At 39.7% G+C, this 13,034-nt stretch overlaps 1 long non-coding RNA gene across 3 annotated transcripts in view; it reads left to right on the top strand.

Annotated features, from left to right (window-relative positions):
- The first annotated feature begins 111 nt into the window (after positions 1-111).
- Positions 112-13,034, top strand: part of LOC130542480 (uncharacterized) — a 94,227-nt gene continuing 81,304 nt past the window's right edge. For all 3 annotated transcript variants that reach the window (XR_008957056.1, XR_008957054.1, XR_008957055.1), the window contains exon 1: positions 112-395. This is a non-coding gene — a long non-coding RNA (uncharacterized LOC130542480). The remainder of the gene's footprint in view (positions 396-13,034) is intronic.

The following is a 13,034-nucleotide window of genomic DNA, read 5'->3' as shown; positions in this document are numbered from 1 at the left end:
CGCTTCCTCATGAATAATTCATGACCTCTCCAAGGCTTGCCTGGGCGGTCCGCCTCGTGCGGCTTCATGAATATGCAAAAAGCGGCGAGTGGCAGCTAACGGCCCCCTGGCGGGCCCGGCCCCCTCAGCGCCGGAGTCCTCTGCGCCCGACCTCCTTCGCCCTAGTCCGGAGGCCACATGCCCTCGGGTCGCCGGCGCGGTGTCTCCGCTGCCGCCTTTTTCGCCCTTCCGAGGGCTGGCCCCGCGCTCCCGGGCCTGAGGGACCCGCGCCGGGCTCACGGCGCCATCCGCAGACACCGACGGAGCCCTTCCGCTCCGGGCCTCTCCGCCTGGGCAGCCGGTACGTCGAGGACAGCCTGCCGCGGGGCTTGCTGAGGAGACCCCAGCCGGTCCAGGTGAGGCGGCGGCGAGGAGGTCCTCGCGGGCCTGGAGGGGCCTGGGGTCAACACGGGCGGGGCCGGGTGAGAGCCTGGGACCGGGACCGGGGCGAGGGGGTGGGGCAGAGAGGTCTGAGGCCAGCGCAGGGCGGTGTCGGGGAGAAGCATCTAGAGCCTTGGGGGACGGGTGTCAACGCGGAATCCGGTAGCGGGAGCTAGAGGTCTAGAGACAGAGGTTTTAATCCTTGCGGCGTCTCCACTTATTCTCTAGCATGGACCCCACTTTGCATTATTTTGAACATCAATTTGTAATGACGCAAATGAAACCTGAGTTTGTCCTCCTCTTCCACTGCCCCTAATCCCAGTCCCTTCCGCTGGGGAGACCCCCGTGAGCAGTTGGATGTGGGTCTCCTCAGATCCTTTCCCGCGCGTCCAGGGACATTTTCACTCTCTTAGGGAGCTTTTCAAAGATTCACGGAGTCCCTTGAACCTCTGCGATGGGATTTCTTAGAGAGTGGGTGGAGCATGGGGCCCCTTGAAACCTGTTTTTACTTTGTTTCTGCAGTAAAGAAAGAAAGATCCAAGTGGATAAAAACATGAGTTAATAACATAATGACCAAAACCATAATTTGGCCTGTAATAGTGCAGGCTTTCTCAACCTCCGCAGTAGTACTCTCCCTGCCAAATTGTGACAACCCAAAATGTCTCCAGATGTAGTTAAGTGTCCCCTGAGGGGCAAAATCGCCCTTGGTTGAGAATGACTGCTTTAATTAAACCTAAACATTCCAGAAGTAATTGTTCTTTAAGCGCCAGCCTGGCAGATGGTCTCTCTGCTCCAGCCCTTTCCACTCCAGCCCATTTCCATCAGTATTTACCCACTTCCCTCTGGAGGGACCAGTGGTCCCTCCATGCTGGCTGTTCTCATTCTCATGTGCCCTCAAGACTCAGCTTCGCTGTCTCCGAAGAGCCTTCCTCCTCTACCCTGTGCTAATGAAAGTTCATCCCACCATCGCCCTGCACACAAACACAGTTATTGCCTCTCATTACTATTGTTTCCTTCCTAAAACTTATCACAATCTGGATTCATTTATTTGTTAATCTGTTTTTCTTCACCACGGAGAATGCAAGTAAGCTTTATTAGAGACCTGATCTGTCTAGGTCACTCCAGGATCTCCAGTGCCCAGCACAGTGGCTGATATACAGGGATCACTCAGTAAATATTAGTGGACTGAAACGATAAATTCCTCTCTTCCTCCCAAGAGCTTTTAGGGAGTTTCTCCTCCTTTCCATTCTCATTCCTGCTAGGCTCCTTGTGACCTTTGTTTAGAACTTGAACGGATGAATGAGCACCTAGAAGCTATGGGTAAAGTCTTCACTTTTCCCACTGACTTATCCAGTCCTTGAGGGCAGAAACTGCCTTTTATTATGTTCATTGAAGGTATTCATATAGTTGAATGAACCAGTGTATGACTTAAGGAACAATATTAGATAATGAAAAATTGATAGTGCCCCAGGGGGCTTTAGAAATTATTAGTCTAGGGGCGCCTGGGTGGCACAGCAGTTAAGCGTCTGCCTTCGGCTCAGGGCGTGATCCCGGCGTTCCGGGATCGAGCCCCACATCAGGCTCCTCCGCTATGAGCCTGCTTCTTCCTCTCCCACTCCCCCTGCTTGTGTTCCCTCTCTCGCTGGCTGTCTCTCTCTGTCAAATAAATAAATAAAATCTTTAAAAAAAAAAAAAAAGAAATTATTAGTCTAGTCCCTTACTTTACAGATGAGTTTTAAGTAATTCGTGCAAGGTCCCCATGCTTGTTAAGAGACCAAGTCACAAGTACAACCCATGGTCTCACACCTTTCATTTCAAGGATCTTTTCTAATTTCTGGCCAGTCTAGTTTCTGATTACTTTTCTGTGAAGCTGACTTACAACTCAAACACAAAAATCCCAAGCCAAAGACTTCCTTCTTGTCAACTAAAAGCTTTTGAGCTTGTACTCTTCATCTTTTGATCAAATCTACCCCAGGGGATAATGGCCTAATGAACTCAAAGTGCTTTATGATATTCAATTATCCATCTTCTCTTGTACCTTTCAATAAGAGGCTGGAAATTGTCCCTGTCAGAGCAAAGTATCTTGTTTGTTTTGGAAGGAAAAAAACGTACATTATGGGAGGAATTGATCATTGTGTAGAAATTTCCAAATAACCAGTTGTTAAAGTTTGGCCAAACCCTGTATCCAGTAGTAAAATAATGTGCAAAACAAATTAAAATAGAGTGGGGGAGGGGAATTTTATTTGAGATGACTTTCATTGCCTTTCTCTCTTTAGCCACACATACTTCCTCTTACTCTGTGTAGCTGAAACAGTTGTCACTCATTAATCAGTCCCTAGTTAAACCTTTGTTTTGTTTTGTTTTGTTTTGTTTTGTTTAAGATTTTATTTATTTATTTGACAGAGAGAGACAGCCAGCGAGAGAGGGAACACAAGCAGGGAGGAAGAAGCAGTCTCCCAGCTGAGGAGCCTGATGTGGGGCTTGATCCCAGGACTCTGGGATCACACCCTGAGCTGAAGGCAGACACTTAACAACTGAGCCACCCAGGCACCCCTAAACCCTTGTTTTTTGAGAATTAAAGACCATTTTTCCTTCTCAGTTAAATTCAGGGTTTCTTCTTTTTCTCTTGATCACTTTATATAGGCAGCACCTGGTTAGTAGAGTCATGCAGCGTCATGCTCTCAGCTGTTAGGATTTTGCAGGTTTTTTTCTGAGGCATCTAATAGCACTCTTTGTCACAGGAAGTAGATACCATTTGTCTGACTGATTGGAACTTTCCCCATTAAGTTCAGTGTAAGGTTGGAAGTCTTTCGAAAGATAGTTTACTTAAAGGTTGTCAAAAATAGACATATTGAATATAAAATGTATTTTCAAGAGGACATCTCTAGATGCATTTCCCTCTTCAATGTACACAATCTGGATACCAAATAGAGAGAAAAGAAGGGTGCTTTCTTTACACTCTTTACTTTCAACTTTTATTAAAATTCTTAAATCGTAACTTCCAGTCATTATAAAGCTAACACCACCATATTTATTCATTCATCAAGCATTTATTTTGCACCTGCCATTTATAAAGCACTCTGCTTGGCATTTTGTGGACCAGAGAGATAATAATTTGGTCTCTGAGCTGTGGAAGTTTACAGTTTAGTAAGAGAGGATACCTGTAAACACATTACTCATATAGAAAATATTAATGCAAATATCAGTGGAGGTATAAATTATAAGATAGAACGTAGAGAGGAAAGCTATGCATTCTAAATAACGAATCAAGACAGCTTCACAAAGGAGGTAGCATTTTAGAAGGAGAGCATGTGTATATAATTTGCTTTATTCATTCTTTGGCAATGGCTAGATAACTTCAAACTAATAAAACTAGACATTTGCCCACCACTTTAGAATTAGGAAAGAAAAGGAGGTGTAAGATCCTTTCTTTCCATTCCTGGTAGCAGCATGCTTCTGAAAACTAAATGTTGTCTTAGCAATTCCAAATGCTTCATTCATGGTTAAGAGGAGAGTACCAGGGGCACCTGGGTGGCACAGCGGTTAAGCGTCTGCCTTTGGCTCAGGGTGTGATCCCAGCGTTATGGGATCGAGCCCCACATCGGGCTCCTCTGCTGGGAGCCTGCTCTTCCTCTCCCACTCCCCCTGCTTGTGTTCCCTCTCTCGCTGGCTGTCTCTATCTCTGTCAAATAAATAAATAAAATCTTTAAAAAAAAAAAAAAAAGAGGAGAGTACCAGCTGCATTATTTCAAGCCCTCATTTCCACATTAGGGTGTTATTTTATTCTGGTCTCCATTGGTGCATGTACTAGCCATGTGGTATATTTGGGAGAGGGTCAGTGGTATTTATAAATGTGTTTATGAATGTGACTCTGGAGTTCTAGAATTTTAAGTATCACTGAGAAGAGAGGCAAATGATTTAGAGAACTGAAGTTTTGAATCGGGCCTCTAATGTAAACTGGCTATATTGCCTAACTTATTTAGGGTAATTATTTTTTCATTTTTAATTAATTTTTAAAAAATATTTATTTGAGTGTGTGCACGCATGCACATGGGGGGGGCGGGGCGGTGGAGAGAGTGGCAGAAGGGGGAAAGGGAGAGAGAGAATCTCCAGCAGATTCCCCATAGAGTGCAGAGCCCGACACAGGGCTTGATCTCAGGACCCTGAGATCATGACCCTAGCTGAAACCAAGAGTCAGATGCTTAAGAGACTGAGCCACTCAGGAGCCCCTATTTAGGGTAATTTTTAGAGAGAAAGGCAAAGAGAAAGGATTGCCAACTGCTTTAGCTTTTGAACGTGATCCATTCTTTGGCAGCCAAAGAGAAGCCAGTCAGTATGAAATAAACCTGTCAATATAAAATAAGCCCAACTTTATATAAGATCTTAACATAAGCTTCTGCTGCTTCTGCCCACACACTGTCAATCTACAAAATATAATTCCATGTGTAGGTGGCAATTTATTATGGTCTACATGCCCATTCAGAGTTGCATATCGATTTCTGCATCTTTTGAATTGATCTTTTCTAACTGGCAGAAGAATCTCCATATGGGTTGTATGTTTCTGGGGAAAACCTAGGGTTTAATGAACTGGAACAGGAAATGACAGGGGCTGTAAGTGACAGGCTACTGCCTGCTTGAGTGCCCTAAGACACAATGTCAAGGAAGGTAATACTTCTGAAACATTATAGAAATGTTCATTTGGCTACTTGATTCTCTTTTCTGCTGACTATGATGTTTTGGTGACATGTAAAATGATGTTATGCCACCTAATGTTTATCATTTAATAGAAAAGGTTTCAAATGAAATAGATTTTAAACTGGCTTTCCATTGTTACTTGGTACATCTGCACAGAGATCTGAGATGAGGTGACTTTCAAAATTTACCACAGTACTGACAGCCTATATTTTGAAACCCTTTACTTTCTACACATTTTGATGTTTGGAAAATGACAGTTACCAAAAACATTGTTTAGAACTCCTATGAGACCATAGTGCAGCCTCAGCCCTATGAGAGCCTTTTTTTCTTCTTTCAGTTTATACTAACCCAATGATAAATTAAATATGTAAGTGTCAATGACCTCTGATGGAGAAGGTCGTTAATTTAAGATTCAGAATACTTACAATCTTAGTGCAAATTGAATGCAAAAATAAGACATCTGAGGAAGGCTTTTCTTTTTTCTTTTTTTTTAATAATTGCCCCTTTATTTACTTATTTTTCATTCATTTATTTTTTAAGTAATCACTATACCCAGTGTGGGGCTCAAACTCAGACTTGGAGATCAGAGTCACACGCTGTACTGACTGAGCCAGCCAGGTGCCCCCAGGGCAGGCTTTTCTAACATCTCACTTCATTAAACAAACAAAAAGCAATTCCTTTCTCCCAAGAAAAAGGTTTAACAACTGGAAAGTGAGTAAGATATTACAGGAAAATTACCTACATAGCTTTTAAAAATGGAAGGGAGAAAGAATTTCAAGAAGACATCGTTTAGAGATTTAGTATGACTTATACCTAAGAAAACTATCCCAGAAAGCCAGATTCCTGTGAAAGCCATATTCTCAAATGTGCCAGGGGCTACATTAACCTTGGTCACATTAGTGCACAGCACAGAAAGATTTAATATAGTAAGATGCACTGGGAAAATTCAAAGTATGACCTTATCAATAATCTGTGGACATCTCTCCCCCGTTATTTGTTGAAGAGTGCCTAGACATAGGACATGCTCAATAAACACACATTGAATGAATGCACAGGTGTTGTTGGAAAAATCCCAAATAATCCCAGTGATGTACTGATGTGTTCAAATTATGCATAATGGGGTTGATCTTTGAAAAGATGCATTGCAAATTTCCTATTTCTCTTGTTAGTATTATTTTTCCATTTATCCTAATTTGAAATCACTCTTTTTTTGTTAACCTTTTGTTCAAGTATAGTGTACACACAGAAAAATGTCCTCTTTTAAAAATGCACCTTTTATTTACATATACATAAAATTCACCACTTTAAAGTGTACAAGTCAGTGGTTTTTAGTATAGTTATGAAGTGGTGTAATCATCACCACTAATTCCAGAACATTTTAATCACCCCAAAAAGAAACCCTGTGCTCAGCAGTCATTCCCCATTTCTTCCTCCCCTAACCCCTATCAACAATCTACTTTTTGCCTGTATGGTTTTGACTACTCTGGATATTTCACATAAATGGAATCACACAATATATAGCCTTTTGTGTCTGGTTTCTTCTTTAGTATAAAAATTAAAGTATGATATTCATGTTATAGCATGTATCAGTACTTCATTTCTTTTTATGGTTGAATAATATTCCATCGTATGGATATACCACATTTTGTTTATCCATTCAGCAGTTGACGGACATTTGGCTTTTTTACAGTTTTTGACTATTAAGAATAATCCTCCCGAATATACATTTTCCGAAGAAAATATACAGGTGGCCATGAGACACATGAAAAGATGCTCAGCATCTCCAATCATCAAGGAAATGCAAATCAAAATCATAATAACACCTCACCTCACCTCAGAATGGCTATTATCAAAAAGACAGCAAGTATTGGTGAGGATGTGGAGAAAAGGATAAAAAAAATTTTTAAGTTTTTATTTTAGGGGCGCCTGTGTGGCTCAGTTAAGGGTCTGCCTTTAGCTCAGGTCATGATCCCAGGGTCCTGGAATCAACCCCACATTGGGCTTCCTGCTCAGCAGGGAGTCTGCTTGTCCCTCTCCCTCTGCACCCTCCCTCCCTCATGTGCTCTCTCTCAAATAAAATATTTAAGAAATAAATATAGTTTTTATTTTAATTACCGAGTGCTCATCACGACAATCGCACTCCTTAATGCCCATCACCTAATTCACCTATGCCCCACATCCACCTCCCCTCTGGTAACCATCAGTTTGTTCTCTGTAGTTAAGAGTCTGTTTCTTGGTTTGTCTTTCCCCCACCTTTGCTCATTTGTTTTGTTTCTTAAATTCCACATATGAGTGAAATCATGTGGTATTTGTCTTTCTCTGACTGACTTCACTTAACATTATACTCTCTAGCTTCATCCATGTTGTTACAAATGGCAAGATTTCATTCTTTTTTTATGGCTGAATAATATTCCATTGTATATATTACCACGTCTTCCTTACCTGTTCATCTCTCGATGGATACTTGGGCAGCTTCCATAGTTTGTAAATAATGCTGCAAAAAACATAGCAGTGCATGTATGTCTTTGAATTAGTGTTTTTGTATTCTTTGGGTGAATACTCAGTATTGTGATTGCTGGATCATAGGGTGGTTCTATTTTTAACTTTTTGAGGAACCTCCATAATGTTTTCCACAGTGGCTACACCAGTTTGCAGTACCACCAAAAGTGCAAGAGGGTTCCTTTTTCTCCACATCCTTGCCAACACCTGTTGTTCCTTGTGTTGTTTCTATCCATTCTGACAGGTATGACGTGATATGTCATTGTAGTTTTGATTTGCATTTCCCTGATGGTAAGTTATTATTACTATTTTTAAAGATTTTATTTATTTATTAGAGAGAGAGTGCATGAACGGCGGGGAAGGGGCAGAGGGAGAGGGAGAAGCAGGCTCCCCCGCTGAGCAGGGAGCCCAACATGGGGCTTGGTCCCAGGACCCTGAGATCATGACCTGAGCCAAAGGCAGATGTTTAACTGACTGAGCCACCCAGACAGCCCCCCTGCCATGGTAAATTATGATGAATATCTTTTCATGTATCTGTTGGCCATCTGGATGTCTTCTTTGGCGAAATGTTTGTTCATGTCTTCTGCCCATTTTTAAATTGGATTGTTTGTTTTTTGGGTGTTTCAGTTCTTTATATATTTGGATTCTAGTCCTTTATCAGATATGTCATTTAGAAATATCTTCTCCCATTCCATAGTTTGCCTTTTTTTAAAGATTTATTTATTTATTATTAGAGAGAGAGAGCACACAAGCAGGGGGAGGGGCAGAAGGTGAGGGAGAAAATCTCAAGCAGACTGACTCCCTGCTGAGCGCAGAGCTCACTTGAGGCCTGATCTCACCACCCTGAGATCATGACCTGAGCCAAAATCAGGAGTCAGCTGCCCCTGTAGGTTGCCTTTTAGTTTTGTTGATTGTTTCGTTCACTGTGCAGAAGCTTTATATTTTGATGTAATCCCAATAGTTTATTTTTGCTTTTGTTCCCATTCCCTTGTGGGGCCTATCTAGAAAAAAGTTGCTATGGCAGATGTCACAGAAATTACTGCCTGTGCTCTTTTCTAGGATTTTTATGGTTTCAGGTCTCACATTTAGGTATTCAATCCGTTTTGAATTCGCTTTCGTGTATGGTGTAAGAAAGTGGTCCAGTTTCGTTCGTTTGCATGTGGCCGTCTGGTTTTCCCACCATTTGCTGAAGAGACTGTCTTTTTTCCATTGGATGTTCTTTCCTTGTTTGTCGAAGATTAATTGACCATATAATTGTGGGTTTATTTCTGGATTTTCTGTTCTGTTCCATTGATCTATGTGTCTATTTTTGTGTAAGTACCATACTGTTTTGAACAGCTTTGTAGTATAACTTGAAGTCTAGAATTGTGACGCCTCCAGCTTTGCTTTTCTTTTTAAAGATTGCTTTGGCTATTTGGGGTCTTTTGTGGTTCCATACAAACTTTGGGATTGTTTGTTCTAGTCTTGTGAAAAATGCTGTTGGTATTTTGATAGGGCTTTCATTAAATCTGTAGATTGCTTTGGGTAGTATAGACACTTTAACAATATTTGTTCTTCCAATCCATGAGCATGGAATGTCTTTCCATTTCTTTATGTCATCTTCAATCTCTTTCATCAGTATTTTATAGTTTTCAGAGTACAGGTCTTTTACCTCTTTGGTTAGATTTATTCCTAGGTATCTTACTATTTTTGGTACAATTGTACATGGGATTGATTCATTAATTTCTCTTTCTGCTGCTTCATTTTTGGGGTATAGAAATGCAACAGATTTCTGTACATTGATTTTGTATCCTGTGACTACTGGATTTGTGTATCAGTTCTAGCAGCTTTTTGGTGGAGTCATTTGGGTTTTCTATGTATAGTATGTCATCTACAAATAGTGGAAGTTTTACTTCTTTCTTACTGATTTGGATTCCTTTTATTTCTTTTTCTTGTCTGATTGCTGCAGTTAGGACTTCCAGTATTATGATGAGTAAAAGTGTTGAGAGTGGACATCCTGGCCTTGTTCCCCTCCTTAAGGGAAAGGCTCTCAGTTTTTCCCTATAGATGATAATGTTAGTTGTGTGTTTTTCATATTGACCTTTATTATGTTGAGGTATGTTCCTTCTAAACCTACTTTGGTGAGGATTTTTATCATGAATGGATCTTGAACTTTGTCAAATGCTTTTTCTGCATCTATTGAAATACTGTATGGTTCTTATCCTTTCTCTTATTGATGTGATGTATCACATAGATTGGTTTGCAAATATTGAACCACCCTTGCAATCCAGGAATAAATCCCACTGATTGCGGTGAATGTTTTTTTTTTCTTTTTCTTTTTGAGTGATTTTTTAAAATGTATTGTTGGATTTGGTTTGCTAGTATTTTGTTGAGGATTTTTGCATTTATGTCCATCAGAGACATTGGCCTGTAGTTCTTTTTTGTGGTCTCATTATCTGGTTTGGTATCAGGGTAATGCTGGCCTCATAGAAAGAATTTGGAAGTTTTCTTTCCTTTTCTATTTTTTGGAATAATTTGAGAAGAATAGGTATTAACTTTTATTGAAATGTTTGGTAGAATTCACCTGTGAAACCATTTGGTCCTGGACTTTTGTTTCTTGGGAGTTTTTTGATTACTGATTCAGTTTCTTTGCTGGTGATCAGTCTGTTCAAATTTTCTGTTTGTTCCTGTTTCAGTTTTGGTAGGTTATATGTTTCTAGGCATTTATTTCTTCTAGGTTGTCCAGTTTGTTGGCATATAGTTTTTCATATTTTTTGTATAATTGTTGTATTTTTGTTTGTTTTTCTGTGGTGTATACTGTTATTTCTCCTGTCTCATTTATGATTTTATTTATTTGGGTCTTTTCCTTTTTTTCCCTAGTAAGTCTGTCAATTTTATTGATTTTTTTTTTTCTCAAAGAACAGCTCCTGGTTTCATTGATCTGTTCTATTATTTTTTTAGTTTCTATGTCATTTCTGCTCTAATCTTTATTATTTCCTTCCTTCTGTTGGTTTTATTTGTTGTTCTTGTTTGAGATTTTTCTTACTTCTTGAGGTAGGCCTGTATTGCAATAAACTTCCCTCTTAGAACCTATTTTCCTGGGTCCCAAAGGTTTTAAACTGTTGTGTTTCCATTTTCATTTGTTTCCATGTACTTTTTATTTCTTCTTTTATTTCCTGGATGACTCATTAGTTGTTTAGTAGCATGCTATTTAACCTCCATGTATTTGTGGTCCTTCTAGATTTTTTCTTGTGGTTGACTTCTAGTTTCATTGTGTTTGGTCAGAAAAGATGCATGGTACGACTTGAATGTTTTTGAATTTGTTGAGGCCTGTTTTGTGGCCTAATATGTGACCTATTCTGAAGAATGTTTTGTGTGCACTTGAAAAGAATGCATATCCTGCTGTTTTAGGATGGAATGTTCTGAATATATCTGTTAAATCTATCTGGTCCAGTGTGTCATTCAAACCATTGTTTTCTTTTTGATTTTCTGTCGTTGTTGTTGTTTTTAAGATTTTATTTATTCATTTGACAGAGTGAGAGAGTACAGCAGGGGGAGCAGCAGAGGGAGAGGGAGAAACGGGCTCCCTGCTAAGGCGCCTGAGTCAGGGCTTGATTCCAGTACCCCAGGATCATGACCTGAACCAAAGGCAGATGCTTAACCAACTGAGCCACCAGGCGCTCCTGATTTTCTGCTTAGATGATCTGTCTATTGATGTGTGTGGGGTGTTAAAGTTCTCTACTATTATTGTATTATTGTCAATTAGTTCCTTTCTGTTTGTTATTAACTGTTTTATGTATTTGGGTGCTCCCATGTTGAGTGCATAAATATTTATAATTATTGTATCTTTTTGTTGGATTGACCCCTTTCTTATGATATAGTGCCCTTCTTCATCTTTTTGTCTTTATTCTGAAGTCTATTTTGTCTGATATAAGTATTGCTACTCCAGCTTTCTTTTGACATCCATTTGTATGACAGATGTTTCTCCATTCCCCTCACTTTCAATCTGCGGGTGTCTTTAGGTCTACAGTGAGTCTCTTGTAGGCAGCATGTAGATGGGTCTTGTTTTTCTTCTTCTTCTTTTTAAATCTATTCTGTCACTCTGTGTCTTTTGATTAGAGCATTTAGTCCATATACATTCAAAGTAATTATTGATAGATATGTATTATTGCCATTTTATTACGTGTTTTGTTGTCGTTTCTAAAGATTTCCTCTGATTCTCTCATGTCTTTTTCTTTTTCATGGTTTGCTGGTTTTCTTTAGTGATATATCTGGATTTCTTTCTTTATTCTTTGTATATATTTTAGTGGTTTTTCATTTGTGGTCACCATTAGGTTTTGTATATATCTTCTGCATCTAGCAGTCTATATTAAGTTGATGGTTGTTTAAGTTTGAACCGGTTCTTCACTTCTGTCCTCACATTTTAGGTATATTGTGTCCCATTTCACATCCTTTTATTTTGTGAGTTCCTTGAGTGATTTTTTTTTACAGAAATATTTCTTTTTAGGGGCGTCTGGGTGGCTCAGATGGTTAAGTGTATGCCTTTGGCCCAGGTCATGATCCCAGGGTTTGGGATCGAGCCCTGAGTTGGGCTCTCTTCTCAGCAAGGTGTCTGCTTGTCTCTCTTCCTCTGCCCCTCCCCCTGCTTGTGCTCTCTCTCTCTCTCTCAAATAAATAAAATCTTTAAGAAAAAAAGAAAAAGGAATATTTCTTTTTACTGCTTTTGTGTTTCCTACCTTCATACTGTCATTTTTGGTCTTTCCACTCATAGCATCCCCTTTAATATTTCTTACAGAGTTGTTTGATAGTCATGAACTCCTTTAGTTTCTGTTTGTCTGGGAAACTCTTTATCTCTCCCATTCTGAATTGTTAGATAGAGTATTGTTGGCTGCATGTTTTTCCCTTTCAGCACTTTGAATTTATCATGCCATGCCTTTCTGGCTTGGAATGTTTCTGCTGAAAAATCCACTGATAGCCTTATTGGGTTTCCTTTGTATGTAACTGTCTTCTTTTGTCTTGCTGCTTGTAACATTTTTTCTTTATCATTATATTTTGCCATTTTAATTACAATATGTCTTGGTTTGGATCTGCTTTTGTTGATTTTGTTGGGGGTTCTGTGTGCCTCCTGAATCTGAATATTTGTTTCTTCCCCAAATTAGGGAAGTTTTCAGTTATTATTTCTTCAAATAAATTTTCTAGCCCCTTTTCTTTCTCTTGTTCTGGGACTCCTATAATTGGAATGTTATTATGTTTGATGGAGTCACTGAGTTCCCTAAGTCTGTTCTTGTTTTGCATAGTTCTTTTTTCTCTCTTTTGTTCAGCTTGATTACTTTCCATTGGTTTATCTTCTAGGTCATTAATTTTTTCCTCTGCTTCTTCCAGGCTTCCATTCCATCAAGTATGTTTCTCATTTCATTTATTGAGCTGTTTATCTCTGCTAT

Source organism: Ursus arctos, unplaced genomic scaffold (assembly GCF_023065955.2).
Source record: "Ursus arctos isolate Adak ecotype North America unplaced genomic scaffold, UrsArc2.0 scaffold_34, whole genome shotgun sequence".
Lineage (NCBI taxonomy): Eukaryota > Metazoa > Chordata > Mammalia > Carnivora > Ursidae > Ursus > Ursus arctos.
The sequence above is the reverse complement of the archived record's forward strand: the minus strand, read 5'-3'. Positions and strand labels throughout refer to the sequence as shown.